The sequence below is a fragment of the Arachis hypogaea genome, chromosome 3 (genome assembly GCF_003086295.3).
Source record: "Arachis hypogaea cultivar Tifrunner chromosome 3, arahy.Tifrunner.gnm2.J5K5, whole genome shotgun sequence".
NCBI lineage: Eukaryota > Viridiplantae > Streptophyta > Magnoliopsida > Fabales > Fabaceae > Arachis > Arachis hypogaea.
In genome coordinates, this window is record NC_092038.1 from 87,174,734 (window position 1) to 87,189,727 (window position 14,994).

The window sequence follows — 14,994 nt, forward strand, 5'->3', positions numbered from 1 at the left end:
TGGCATTAAGTGCCAGTAAGGGTAGCAGAATGGGCATTTAACGTCCAGTCAGGCAGCATTCTGGGCGTTAAACGCCAGAATTGGCAGCCAGACTGGCGTTTACCGCCAGAAAGGGTCATCAGCCTGGCGTTTAACGCTAGAAATGCCACACATAGGGTGTTTAATCTGAAAAATCAGTGAAATTGATTCTTGAAGCAAGAAAAATCAGTGAAAAATACAAAGCTTGCGAAAAAAAAAAGAGAAAAAGCAAGCAGAAAATGCTAATAGCTCTTTAAACCAAAAGGCAAGAGTAAAAAGCCAGTAACCCTTTAAACTAAAGGCAAGGGTAAAGAGGATCAAAGGCTTTGAGCATCAGTGGATAGGAGGACCCAATGGAATAAAATCCTGGCCTAAGCGGCTAAATCAAGTTGTCTCTAACCATGTGCTTGTGTCATGAAGGTCTAAGTGAAAAGCTTGAGGCTGAGTGGTTAAAGTTGTGATCCAAAAAAAAAAGAGTGTGCTTAAGAACTCTAGGCACCTCTAACTAGGGACTCTAGCAAAGCTGAGTCACAATCTGAAAAGGTTCACCCAGTTATGTGTTTGTGGCATTTATGTATCCGGTGGTAATACTGGAAAAACAAAATGCTTAGCGTCACGGCTAAGACTCATAAGTAGCTGTGTTCAAGAATCAACATACTAAACTAGGAGAATCAATAACACTATCTTAATTCTGAGTTCCTATAGATGCCAATCATTCTAAATTTCAAAGGATAAAGTGAGATGCCAAAACTGTTCAGAAGCAAAAAGCTACTAGTCCCGCTCATTTAATTGGAACTAAGCTTTAATGATGTTTTGAGATTTATTGCATATTCTCTTCTTTTTATCCTATTTTATTTTTAGTTGCATGGGGACAAGCAACAATTTAAGTTTGGTGTTGTGATGAGCGGATAATTTATACGCTTTTTGGCATTGTTTATAGGTAGTTTTTAGTAAGTTTTGGTTACTTTTTAGTATATTTTTATTAGTTTTTATGCAAAAATCACATTTCTGGACTTTACTATGAGTTTCTATAATTTCAGGTATTTTCTGGCAGAAATTGAGGGACTTGAGCAAAAATCTGATTCAGAGGCTGAGAAAGGACTGCAGATGATGTTGGATTCTGACCCTCCTGCACTCTCCTGCACTTGAAGTGGATTTTATGGAGCTAAAGAAGCCCAATTGGAACGCTCTTAATTGAGTTGGAAAGTAGACATTTTGGGCTTTCCAGAAATGTATAATAGTTCATACTTTGCCCGAGATTTGATGGCCCAAACTGGCGTCCAAACGCCCACCAAAGACCCTTTTTGGCGTAAAACACCAGAACTGGCACCAAAGCAGGAGTTAAACACCCAAACTGGCACCCAAGCTAGTGTTTAACTCCAAGGATGGCCTATGCACGTGAAATCTTCAAAGCGTAGCCCAAGCACACACCAAGTGGGCCCCAGAAGTGGATTTCTGCACTATCTACTCATTTTCTGTAACCCTAGGTTACTAGTTTAGTATAAATAGCCCCTTTTGACTATTGTATTTCATCTTTGGATGACTTTTCGATCCATTGATCAGGTATTCTTTCCCTGTTTTCGAATTCTTATGCCATTTGGGAGGTTGGCCATTCGGCCATGCCTAGACCTTTTTCTCTTATGTATTATCAACGGTGGAGTTTCTACACCTCATAGATTAAGGTGAGGAGCTCTACTGTTCCTCATGAATTAATGCAAGTACTATTGTTTTTCCTTCAATTCATGCCTACTTCTTCTCCAAGATATACTCTTGTACTTAATTCAGTTAAGTCAGACTGAAGGGGTGACCCGTGTCAATCACCCACTATCTTCAGTACTCGCTTAGCCAAGATCTGCGTGCCTGACAACCACAAGCGGTCTACATGATATTCAACGTAGTCATTGGACGCCAGCTGAAGTATATCCTCTTGGGTCTCTAATCCATGCGTTTGATTAGCATCTCTTGACAACAGAGCATTCAAATCAGTGAGATTAGAACCTTTGTGGTATAGGCTAGAAACAATTAGCAGCATTCTTGAGATCTGGAAAGTCTAAACCTTGTATGTGGTATTCCGAGTAGGATCTAGAAGGGGATGACTGTGATGAGCTTCAAACTCATGACTTTTGGGCGCAGTGACAGTGCACATAAGGATCGATGGATCTTATTCCGACACAAGTGAGAACCGACAGATGATTAGCCCTGCGGTGAGAACCGTAGCCAGACCATTTTCACTGAGAGGACGAATGGTAGCCATTGACAATGGTGATCCACCAACTTACAGCTTGCCATGGTAGGGAGTGTGCATGATTGGATGAAAGCAATAGGGAAGCAGATGTTCAAAAGAAACAAAGCATCTCCAAACGCTTATCTGAAATTTCCACTAATGAATTACATAAGTATATCTATTTTATTTTATGTTTTATTTATCTGTTAATTATCAAAATATCATAACCATTTGAATCTACCTGACTGAGATTTACAAGATGACCATAGCTTGCTTCAAGCCGACAATCTCCGTGGGATCGATCCTTACTCATGTAAGGTATTACTTGGATGACCCAGTTCACTTGCTGGTTAGTTGTACGGAGTTGTGAAAAGTATGATCACAACTTCGTTCACCAGGCACCATTGGGCTTTTGGTGTTGATTTCTTTGCTTTTTGTGACTCTTGGGGTGCCCTTTTGCTGCCATACATGTTGCTTGTTGGTTGTTTCTTCCTTTCTGTTTCTATCCGAGTTGTTTGGTAGTGACCCTTTTTATTTTCTTGTTGTAGGTGTAGTTGCTATATGTCTTCCTATAAGAATATTGTCGAGATGTCCACCAAGGTCCCTGCTGGTATGGCTGATTGGTTAGATTCCATAGTCATAATGTGTGCTACTGCAGCCGACCCAGAATACTGTGAGAAACTTAGGAGATTTCATAGGATTTGTGAGCATAGGGAAGATGAGAAGAAATATGAACCGGTGTCACCTGACCCTGAGGAGAGAGTTAGCTTCCCTCCCTTAGATCGGACAGAGCATCCTTTCTTTTATGCCTGTGACTATTTCTTTAGCCAACTAGGTATTACCCTTTCTTTTACTTCCTTTGAAACCGAACTCTTGTGGAACTGTAACGTGGCCCCTTCCCGGCTTCATCCGAACTCTTGGGCCTTTATGAATATTTTTTAGTTACTATGCCAAGAATTGGGTGTCTGACCTACATTGTCCCTTTTTCTTTACCTGTTTGTGCTAACCAAACCCGGGGTGGCCAAGAAGAAGGCTTCTTGGATCTCATTATGAGCTACCCAGGGGAAGAACTTCTATTTTAAAGTCCAAGCTGTTGAGGATGCTCGCCCTTTCTTTCTGGATGAAAATGATGAGCCGACCTTTCCTTTATGGTGGCAAAAAGATCCTGTAGTCCTCAAGCATCCTTGGAAAATTTTAAATGAAGTAGAACAGGTCTTTGTGGGTGTTTTAGAGGAGCATTTGGGGGGAGCCTCCTCATCTGGACAAAAAGAGATTTCTAGGAGATCCTTCCCTCCTTTGTGCCGAACTAGGTAGTATCTGACCTCTTTTTTCATAGAAAGGTTTTCTTTTATTGTTTGTGATCTTGTCCTTTTTTTACCGTGTAACTATTTTCCTGGCTTCTCGTCAGAGATAGTGTCCTCTTCAGATTCGATGAAAATGTTTCGTAAAGTGAAGAAGGCAGTGGCTGCCCAGAACTTGTTAAATAAGACATCGGGGGAGGGGTCCTTGGAACAGTTGCCTCCGAAAAAGCCGGCAACGGATTCTCAGGGTCCAAGGAGGATTATCCCAACCCCGCAAGTTTGAACAGTTTCCTCTGACCCACCTCAGACGACCTCTGGTGCTGCCTCTTCCCCTACTTCTGCTGGTCCCTGATGAGCGGATAATTTGTATACTTTTTGGCATTGTTTTTAGTATGTTTTCAGTAGGATTTAGTTAGTTTTTAGTATATTTTTATTAGTTTTTAGTTAAAATTCACTTTTCTGGACTTTACTATGAGTTTGTGTGTTTTTCTGTGATTTCAGGTATTTTCTGGCTGAAATTGAGGGACCTGAGCAAAAATCTGATTCTGAGACCAAAAAGGACTGCAGATGCTGTTGGATTCTGACCTCCCTGCACTCGAAGTGGATTTTCTGGAGCTACAGAAGCCCAATTGGCGCGCTCTCAACGGCTTTGGAAAGTAGACATCCTGGGCTTTCCAGCAATATATGATAGTCCATACTTTGCCCAAGATTTGATGGCCCAAACCGGCGTTCAAAGTCACCTCAGGAAATCCCAGCGTTAAACGCTGGAACTGGCACCCAAATGGGAGTTAAACGCCCAAACTGGCACTAAAGCTGGCGTTTAACTCCAAGAGGAGTCTCTGCACGAAATTTGCTTCATTGCTCAGCCCAAGCACACACCAAGTGGGCCCGGAAGTGGATTTTTATGTCATTTACTCATTTCTGTACACCTTAGGTTACTAGTTTTCTATAAGTAGGACCTGTGACTATTGTATTAGAGGTCTTTTGATCTTTATATCTTTTGATCACTTTAGATCTCTAGATCATCTTTGGACATTTGAGTTCTTAGATCATTGGGAGGCTGGCCATTCGGCCATGCCTAGACCTTATGCTTATGTATTTTCAACGGTGGAGTTTCTACACACCATAGATTAAGGTGTGGAGCTCTGCTGTACCTCGAGTATTAATGCAATTACTATTGTTCTTCCATTCAATTCCGCTTGTTCTTTATCCAAGATATCACTTGTTCTTCAACTTGATGAAGGTGATGATTGACGCCCATCACCATTCTCACTCATGAACAAAGTGACTGACAACCACTCTTGTTCTACTAGCATTCGAGGCTCTAGTGAATATCTCTTGGATTCCTGATTGCACGATGCATGGTTGATCGCCTGACAACCGAGTGCTCGCCTGACAAACGAGCCAGCCATTCCGTGAGATCAGAGTCTTCGTGGTATAGGCAAGAACTGATGGCGGCATTCAAGAGAAACCGGAAGGTCTAACCTTGTCTGTGGTATTCTGAGTAGGATTCAATGACTGAATGACTGTGACGTGCTTCAAACCTGTAACTTACTGGGCGTTAGTGACAGACGCAAAAGAATCACTGGATTCTATTCCAGTAGGGGAGGGAACCACACCGGTGATTGGCAGCACTGTGACAGAGTGTGTGCATTAGCTTTCACTGCGAGGATGGGAGGTAGCTGCTGACAACAGTGAGACCCTACACGAGCTTGCCATGGAAAGGAGTAAGAAGGATTGGATGAAGACTGTAGGAAAGCAGAGAGACGGAAGGGAAGGCATCTTCATACGCTTATCTGAAGTTCCTACCAATGAATTACATAAGTATCACTATCTTTATCTTTTATGTTATTTTCGTTCATCACCATATACATTTGAGTTTGCCTGACTAAGATTTACAAGATGACCATAGCTTGCTTCAATACTAACAATCTCCGTGGGATCGACCCTTACTCGCGTAAGGTTTATTACTTGGACGACCCAGTGCACTTGCTGGTTAGTTGTGCGAAGTTGTGTAATGCCATGGTATTGAGCCACCAAGTTCTTGGAGCCATTACCGGGGATTATGAGAGTTGTGAAAAAGTATAGTTCACAATTTCGCGCACCAGTCCCCCTCCCAAAAAGTAAAAAATTGTTGGGACTTATAATCTAAACGGCAAAGAATTTAATGGTGTTGCCTTTGCCACAGAGTTGATTGCTCCTCATGGTATGGTTTTGACTGACGTTGTGTCAATCCTTCACCATCTCAATTTTATATCGAGCAATAGTGTTCGGATGGCCAATCTCAGCGCGGCTGATGAGCGGATAATTTATACGCTTTTTGGCACTATCTTTAGTATGTTTTTAGTATATTTTAGTTATTTTTTAATATGTTTTTATTAGTTTTTATTTAAAATTCACTTTTCTGGGCTTTACTATGAGTTTGTGTGTTTTTCTATGATTTCAGGTAATTTCTGACTGAAATTGAGGGACCTGAGCAAAAATCTGATTCAGAGGCTGAAAAAGGACTGCAAATGCTGTTGGATTCTGACCTCCCTGCACTCGAAGTGGATTTTCTGGAGCTACAGAAGCCCATTGAGCGCGCTCTTAATTGCGTTGGAAAGTAAACATCCTGGGCTTTCCAGCAATGTTTAATAGTCCATACTTTGCCCGAGATTTGATGGCCCAAACCGGCATTACAAATCAGCTTTAGAATTCCCGGCGTTTAACGCCGGAACTGGCACAAAAATTGGAGTTAAACGCCCAAACTGGCATAAAAGCTAGCGTTTAACTCCAGGAAAAGTCTCTACACATGAAAGCTTCAATGCTCAGCCCAAGCACACACTCAGTGGACCCCGGAAGTAGATTTTTACGTCATTTACTCATTTCTGTATATCCTAGGTTACTAGTTCACTATAAATAGGATATTTTGATATTGTATCTTTACCTCTTGACACATTACACGTTTCTTATGGTATCTTCTATGGCATGAGTCTCTAAACCCCATGGTTGGGGGTGAGGAGCTCTACTGTGTCCTGATGGATTAATGCAATTACTACTATTTTTCATTCAATCACGCTTGCTTCCATTCTAAGATATCACTTGTTCCTCAACTTGATGAATGTGATGATCCGTGACACTCATCATCATTCTCACCTATGAACGTGTGCCTGACAACCACCTCCGTTCTACCTTAGACTGAGTGGATATCTCTTAGATTCCTTAATCAGAATCTTCGTGGTATAAGCAAGAATTGATGGCGGCATTCAAGAGAATCCGGAAGGTCTAAACCTTGTCTGTGGTATTCTGAGTAGGATTCGAGGATTGAATGACTGTGACGAGCTTCAAACTCCTGAAGGCTGGGCATTAGTGACAGACGCAAAAGAATCACTGGATTCTATTCCAACCTGATTGAGAATTGATAGATGATTAGTCGTGCTGTGACAGAGCGCGTTGAACATTTTCACTGAGAGGATGGGAGGTTGATGAGTGGATAATTTATACGCTTTTTGGCATTGTTTTTAGATAGTTTTTAGTGAGTTTGAACTACTTTTAGGGATGTTTTCATTAGTTTTTATGCTAAATTCACATTTCTGGACTTTACTATGAGTTTGTGTGTTTTTCTGTGATTTCAGGTAAATTCTGGCTGAAATTGAGGGACTTGAGCAAAACTCTGAAGAAGGCTGACAAAAGGACTGCTAATGCTGTTGGAATCTGACCTCCCTGCACTCGAAATGGATTTTCTGGAGCTACAGAACTCCAATTGGCGCGCTCTCAACGGCGTTGGAAAGTAGACATCCAGGGCTTTCCAGCAATATATAATAGTCCATACTTTATTCAAAGATTGACGACGTAACTTGGCGTTGAACGCCAAGTTCATGCTGCTGTCTGGAGTTAAACGCCAGAAAAACGTCACGATCCGGAGTTGAACGCCCAAAACACGTCATAACTCGGAGTTCAACTCCAAGAGAAGCCTCAGCTCGTGGATTAATCAAGCTCAGCCCAAACATACACCAAGTGGGCCCCGGAAGTGGATTTATGCATCAATTACTTACTCATGTAAACCCTAGGAGCTAGTTTATTATAAATAGAACATTTATCTATTGTATTAGAAGTCTTTGATCATTCGGTCTTGTGACCACATGGGGGCTGGCCATTCGGCCATGCCTGAACCTTTTGCTTATGTATTTTCAATAGTGGAGTTTCTGCACACCATAGATTAAGGGTGTGGAGCTCTGCTGTACCTCAAGTATTAATGCAATTCTATTCTCTTTTATTCAAATCTCTCTTATTCTTATTCCAAGATATTCATTCGTACCCAAGAACATGATGAATGTGATGATAAGTAACCCTCATTATCATTCTCACTTATGAACGCACGTGATTGACAACCACTTCCGTTCTACATGCAACAGAGCTTGAATGTGTATCTCTTAGGTTCCCCAACAGAATCTTCGTGGTATAAGCTAGATAGATGGCGGCATTTATGAGGATCCGGAAAGTCTCACCTTGTCTGTGGTATTCCGAGTAGGATCCTGGGAATCCGGAAAGTCTCACCTTGTCCGTGGTATTCCGAGTAGGATTCCGGTAATGAATGACTGTGACGTGCTTCAAACTTGCAAGTGCTGGGCGTTAGTGACAGACGCAAAAGAATCAAGGGGTTCTATTCCAGTAGGCGCAGGAACCAACCAGTGATTAGCCGTGCTGTGACAGAGCGCGTGAGCGTAGTTTTCACTGCGAGGATGGGATGTAGCCATCAACCATGGGTGATGCCTCCAGACGATTAGCCATGCGAGTGACAGCCGCATAGGATCATTTTCCCGAGAGGATTGAAAGTAGCCACCGCTGATGGTGAACCCCTATACACAGCTTGCCATGGAAAGGAGTAAGAAGGATTGAGTTGAAGCAGTGGGAGAGCAGGCGTCCTTGAGCCATACAGTATCTCCATTCGCTTATCTGAAATTCCCACCAATGAATCTGCATGAGTATTCTATCCCTTTTATTATTTATTTTCTTATTTCTATTTTCGAAAACCCATAAACCAATTTTAATCTGCCTAACTGAGATTTACAAGGTGACCATAGCTTGCTTCATACCAACAATCTCTGTGGGATCGACCCTTACTCACGTAAGGTTTATTACTTGGACGACCCAGTACACTTGCTGGTTAGTTGAACGGAGTTGTGTCCACTCGTGCCAATTTCAAATTCCATAAAAGTACAACTTAAAGAATAGTGATCACAATTTCGTCCACCAAGTTTTTGGCGCCGTTGCCGGGGATTGTTCGAGTATGGACAACTGACGGTTCATCTTGTTGCTCAGATTGGGTAATTTTCTTTTCAAAAATCTTTTTCAAAAATTTTTTCTTTTCTTTTTCGTTTTTCCAAAAATGTTTTTTTTCGAAAAAATTAAATAAAAATACAAAAAAATTAGAAAATCATAAAAATCAAAAATATTTTATGTTTCTTGTTTGAGTCTTGTGTTAATTTTTAAGTTTGGTGTCAATTGCATGCTTTTAAAATTTTTCTTGCATTTTTTTTCGAAAATCCCATGCATTCATAATGTTCTTCATGATCTTCAAGTTGTTCTTGATAAGTCCTCTTGTTTGATCTTGATGTTTTCTTGTTTTGTGTTGTTTGTTGTTTTTCATATGCATTTTTTGTTTGTTAGAATCCATGCATTAAAGATTTCTAAGTTTGGTGTCTTGCATGTTTTCTTTGCATCAAAAATTTTTCAAAAATTATGTTCTTGATGTTCATCATGATCTTCAAAGTGTTCTTGGTGTTCATCTTGACATTCATAGCATTCTTGCATGCATCTTGTGTCTTGATCCAAAATTTTCATGTTTTCGGTCATTTTTGTTGTTTTTCTCTCTCATCAATAAAAAATTCAAAAATAAAAAAATATATATATCTTTTCCATATTTTCCTCCAAATTTTTGAAATTTTGGGTTGACTTGGTCAAAAATTTTCAAAATTAGTTGTTTCTTACAAGTCAAGTCAAAACTTCAATTTTAAAAATCTTATCTTTTCAAAATCTTTTTCAAAATTCATATCTTTTTCATTTTTTTTATTATTTTCGAAAATTTTAAAAATTAATTTTCAAAAATCTTTTTCTTATCTCTTATATCTAATTTTCGAAATTAGCTAACAATTAATGTGATTGGTTCAAAAAATTTGAAGTTTGTTACTTTCTTGTTAAGAAAGGTTCAATCTTTAAGTTCTAGAATCTTATCTTGAAGTTTCTTGTTAGTTAAGTCATTTTAAAATTAAATCTTTTTATCTTTTATCTTATCTTTTTCAAAATTTTATCTTTTTCAAAAATTTAATTTCAAAATATCTTATCTAACTTCTTATCTTCTTATCTTTTCAAAATTTGATTTTAATATCTTTTTCAATCAACTAACTAACTTTTTGTTTGTTTCTTATCTTTTTCAAAACCACCTAACTACTTTTTCCTCTCTAATTTTCGAAAATATCTCACCCCTTTTTCAAAAGTTCTTTTTAATTAACTAATTGTTTCATGTTTTAAATCTTAATTACATTTTATTTCTAATTTTCGAAAATTACTAACCTCTTTTTCAAAATTATTTTCGAAATTTCCCTTCTCTTTTCTTCTTCTATTTAATTATTTAATTACTAACACTTCTCTTCACCTCTCTTCATCCAAAAATCCGAATCTCCATCTCCATTCTTCTATCCCCTTTCTTCTTCTACTAACATAAAGGAATCTCTATACTGTGACATAGAGGATTCCTCTTTCTTTTCTTGTTTTCTTCTCTTTCATATGAGCAGGAATAGGGAAAAAGGCACTCTTGTTGAAATTGATCCAGAACCTGAAAGGACTCTGAAGAGAAAATTAAGAGAAGCTAAATTACAACAATCCAGAAATAACCTTTCAGAAATTTTCGAACAAGAGAAGGAGATGGCAGCCGATAATAATAATAATAATGCAAGGAGAATGCTTGGTGACTTCACAAAGCCAACGTCCAAGTTTGATGGAAGAAGCATCTCCATTCCTGCCATTGGAGCCAATAACTTTGAGCTGAAACCTCAGCTAGTTGCCTTAATGCAACAAAACTGCAAGTTTTATGGACTTCCATCTGAAGATCCTTATCAGTTTTTAACTGAGTTCTTGCAGATCTGTGAGACTGTAAAGACGAATGGAGTTGATCCTGAAGTCTACAGACTCATGCTTTTCCCTTTTGCTGTAAGAGACAGAGCTAGAATATGGTTGGATTCACAACCTAAGGATAGCCTGGACTCCTGGGATAAGCTGGTCACTGCCTTCTTGGATAAATTCTTTCCTCCTCAAAAGCTGAGCAAGCTGAGAATGGATGTTCAAACCTTCAAACAAAAAGATGGTGAATCCCTCTATGAAGCTTGGGAAAGATACAAGCAGTTGACTAAAAGATGTCCATCTGACATGTTTTCAGAATGGACCCTATTAGATATATTCTATTATGGTCTCTCTGAATTTTCGAAAATGTCATTGGACCATTCTGCAGGTGGATCTATTCACCTGAAGAAAACGCCTGAAGAGGCTCAAGAACTCATTGACATGGTTGCAAATAACCAATTCATGTACACCTCTGAGAGGAATTCCGTGAATAATGGGATACCTCAGAAGAAAGAGTTCTTGAAATTGATGCTCTGAATGCCATATTGGCTCAGAACAAAGTGTTGACTCAACAGGTCAACATGATCTCTCAAAATCTGAATGGATTGCAACATGCATCCAACAGTACTAGAGAGGTAGCTTCTGAAGAAGCTTATGATCCTGAGAACCCTGCCATGGCAGAGGTTAATTACATGGGTGAACCTTATGGAAACACCTATAACCCATCATGGAGAAATCATCCAAATTTCTCCTGGAAGGATCAACAAAAGCCTCAACAAGGCTTTAACAATGGTGGACGCAATAGGCTGGGCAATAGCAAGCCATATCCATCATCTTCTCAACAACAGACAGAGAACTCTGAACAAAACACTTCTAATTTAGCCAATATGGTCTCTGATCTGTCAAAGGCCACTTTCAGTTTCATGAATGAAACAAGATCCTCCATTAGAAATTTGGAGGCACAAGTGGGCCAGCTGAGTAAGAAAGTCATTGAAACTCCTCCCAGTATTCTCCCAAGCAATACAGAAGAGAATCCAAAAGGAGAGTGCAAGGCCATTGATTTAGTCAATATGGCCGAATGCACAAGGGAGGAGGAGGACGAAAATCCTAGTGAGGAAGACCTCCTGGGACGTCCCTCAAGCAAGAAGGAGTTTCCTATTAAGGATCCAAAGGAATCTGAAGCTCATATAGAGACCATAGAGATTCCATTAAATCTCCTTCTGCCATTCATGAGCTCTGAAGAATATTCTTCCTCTGAAGAGGATGAAGATGTGACTGGAGAGCAAGTTGCTCAATACTTAGGAGCTATCATGAAGCTGAATGCCAAGTTGTTTGGTAATGAGACTTGGGAAAGTGAACCTCCCTTGCTCATTAGTGAACTAGATACTTGGATTCAGAAAACTCTACCTCAAAAGAAACAAGATCCTGGCAAGTTCCTAATACCTTGTACCATAAGCACCATGAGCTTTGAAAAAGCTCTATGTGACCTGGGGTCAGGGATAAATCTCATGCCACTCTCTGTAATGGAGAAGCTAGGGATCATTGAGGTACAACCTGCCTTGTTCTCATTACAATTAGCAGACAAGTCAGTGAGACAAACTTATGGAATAGTAGAGGACGTGCTAGTAAAGGTTGAAGGCCTTTACATCCCTGCTGATTTCATAATCCTAGACACTAGGAAGGAAGAGGATGATTGCATCATCCTTGGAAGACCCTTCCTAGCCACAGCAGGAGCTGTGATAGATGTCAACAGAGGCGAATTAGTCCTTCAATTGAATGGGGACTACCTTGTGTTTAAGGCACATGGCCACCCCTCTGTGACAAAAGAGAGTAAGCAGGAAGAGCTTCTCTCAGTTCAAAGTCAAGAAGAGCCCACACAGTCAAACTCTAAGTTTGGTGTTGTGAAGCCACAACCAAACTCTAAGTTTGGTGTTCAGACCCCATATCCAAACTCTAAGTTTGGTGTTGGGACTACACACTAACATTGACCTGATCACCTTGTGGCTTCATGAGAGCTACTGTCAAGCTATTGACATTAAAGAAGTGCTTGTTGGGAAGCAACCCAATTTTAATTATCTAATTTTTATTTTATTGTTATTTTGTGTTTTATTAGGTAGATGATCATGAGGAGTCATGAAAAAAATAAAAAAAATTAAAAACAGAGTCAAAAACAGAAGACAAAAATTTTCACCCTGGAGGACGCACAGGCTGGCGTTCAACGCCAGTAAGATGCATCTGGCTGGCGTTCAACGCCAGAACAGAGCACCATTCTGGCGCTGAACGCCAGAAACAAGCAACATCCTGGCGCTGAACGCCAGAAATGTGCCTAGAGGAGACAAGCTAGCGTTGAACGCCAGCAACAAGCAGGAAACTGGCGTTCAACGCCAGAAACATGCATTACATGGGCGTTGAACGCCCAGAACGTGCACCAATGGGCGTTTAAACGCCAGAATGATGCACGAAGGCATTTTACATGCCTATATGGTGAAGGAATGGTATTTTTTTTCACCCCAGGATCTGTGGACCCCACAAGATCACCTCAGGATCTGTGGACCCCACAGGATCCCCACCTATTCCCACCTTTTCTTTTAATCTTAATCACACTCTCCTAATCCTAATCTCATTTTACCCTTTCCCATATCACACTTCCCAAAAACCTTCACCAATCACCTCAATTCCTCTTCCCAATTACCCCATTCACCTTTCACATCAATCCACTCTTCCCCATAAACCCCACCTACCTTCATAAAATTCAAATTCAATTTCCCACCCATTCCCACCCAATATGGCCGAACACCCACCCTCCCCTCTCCCTATAAATACCCTTCCATTCTACTTCATTTTCACACAACACAACCCCTTCTTCTCCCACATAGCCGAACCTATTTCTTCCCCTCTCTACCATATTCTCTTCTTCTTCTTTTTCTCTTCCTTTCTTTCTTGCTCGAGGACGAGCAAAATTCTAAGTTTGGTGTGGTAAAAGCATAAGCTTTTTGTTTTTCCATTACCATCAATGGCACCTAAGGCCGGAGTATCCTCTAGAAAAGGGAAAGGGAAGACAAAAGCTTCCACCTCCGAGTCATGGGAGATGGAAAGATTCATCTCCAAAAGCCATCAAGACCACTTCTATGATGTTGTGGCAAAGAAGAAGGTGATCCCCGAGGTCCCTTTCAAGCTCAAAAAGAATGAGTATCCGGAAATCCGACATGAAATCCAAAGAAGAGGTTGGGAAGTCATAACCAACCCCATGCAACAAGTTGGAATATTGATGGTTCAAGAGTTCTATGCCAATGCATGGATCACTAGGAACCATGATCAAAGTATGAACCCGAATCCAAAGAACTATCTCACAATGGTTCGGGGGAAATACTTAGATTTTAGTCCGGAAAATGTGAGGTTGGCGTTTCACTTGCCTATGATGCAAGGAGATAAACGCCCCTACACTAGAAGGGTCAACTTTAATCAAAGGTTGGACCAAGTCCTTATGGACATATGTGTGGAAGGAGCTCAGTGGAGAATAGACTCCAAAGGCAAGCCAGTTCAACTAAGAAGACTGGATCTCAAGCCTGTGGCTAGAGGATGGTTGGAGTTCATTCAACGCTCTATCATTCCTACTAGCAACCGATCTGAAGTTACTGTGGATCGGGCCATCATGATTCATAGCATCATGATTGGAGAGGAAGTGGAAGTTCATGAGGTCATCTCCAATGAACTCTACAAAATAGCCGACAAGTCCTCCACCATGGCAAGGCTAGCCTTCCCTCACCTTATATGCCATCTGTGTTACTCAGCTGGAGTTATCATAGAAGGAGATACCCCCATTGAAGAAGACAAGCCCATCACCAAGAAAAGGATGGAGCAAGCAAGAGAAGCTCCTCACGGCCCTCAAGAAGTGCATGAGGAAGCTCATCATCAACAAATTCCTGAGATACCTCAAGGAATGCACTTCCCTCCCAACAACTATTGGGAGCAACTCAACACCTCCTTAGAAGATTTGAGCCACAATGTAGAACAATTAAGGGTGGAACATCATGAGCACTCCATCATTCTCCAAGAAATAAGAGAAGATCAAAGAGCAATGAGGGAGGAGCAACAAAGGCAAGGAAGGGACATAGAAGAGCTAAAGAACATCATTGGTCCTTCAAGAAGAAGACGCCACTAGAGGTGGATTCATTCCTTGTTCTTTATTTCTTTCTGTTTTCGGTTTTTAGTATTTATCTATGTTTTGTGTCTTTATTTCATGATCATTAGTATGTAACCATGCCTTAAAGCTATGAATAAAATCCATTAATCCTTCACCTCTCTTAAATGAAAAATGTTTTAATTCAAAAGAACAAGAAGTACATGAATTTC

The 14,994-nt window shown here is 40.4% G+C and overlaps 1 non-coding gene across 1 annotated transcript; it reads right to left on the reverse strand.

Annotated features, from left to right (window-relative positions):
• Window positions 1-10,845: 10,845 nt before the first annotated feature.
• On the reverse strand, window positions 10,846-10,949 carry LOC112793818 (small nucleolar RNA R71). The gene has a single exon (XR_003198510.1). It is a non-coding gene; the product is annotated as a small nucleolar RNA R71 (small nucleolar RNA).
• Window positions 10,950-14,994: the final 4,045 nt, after the last annotated feature.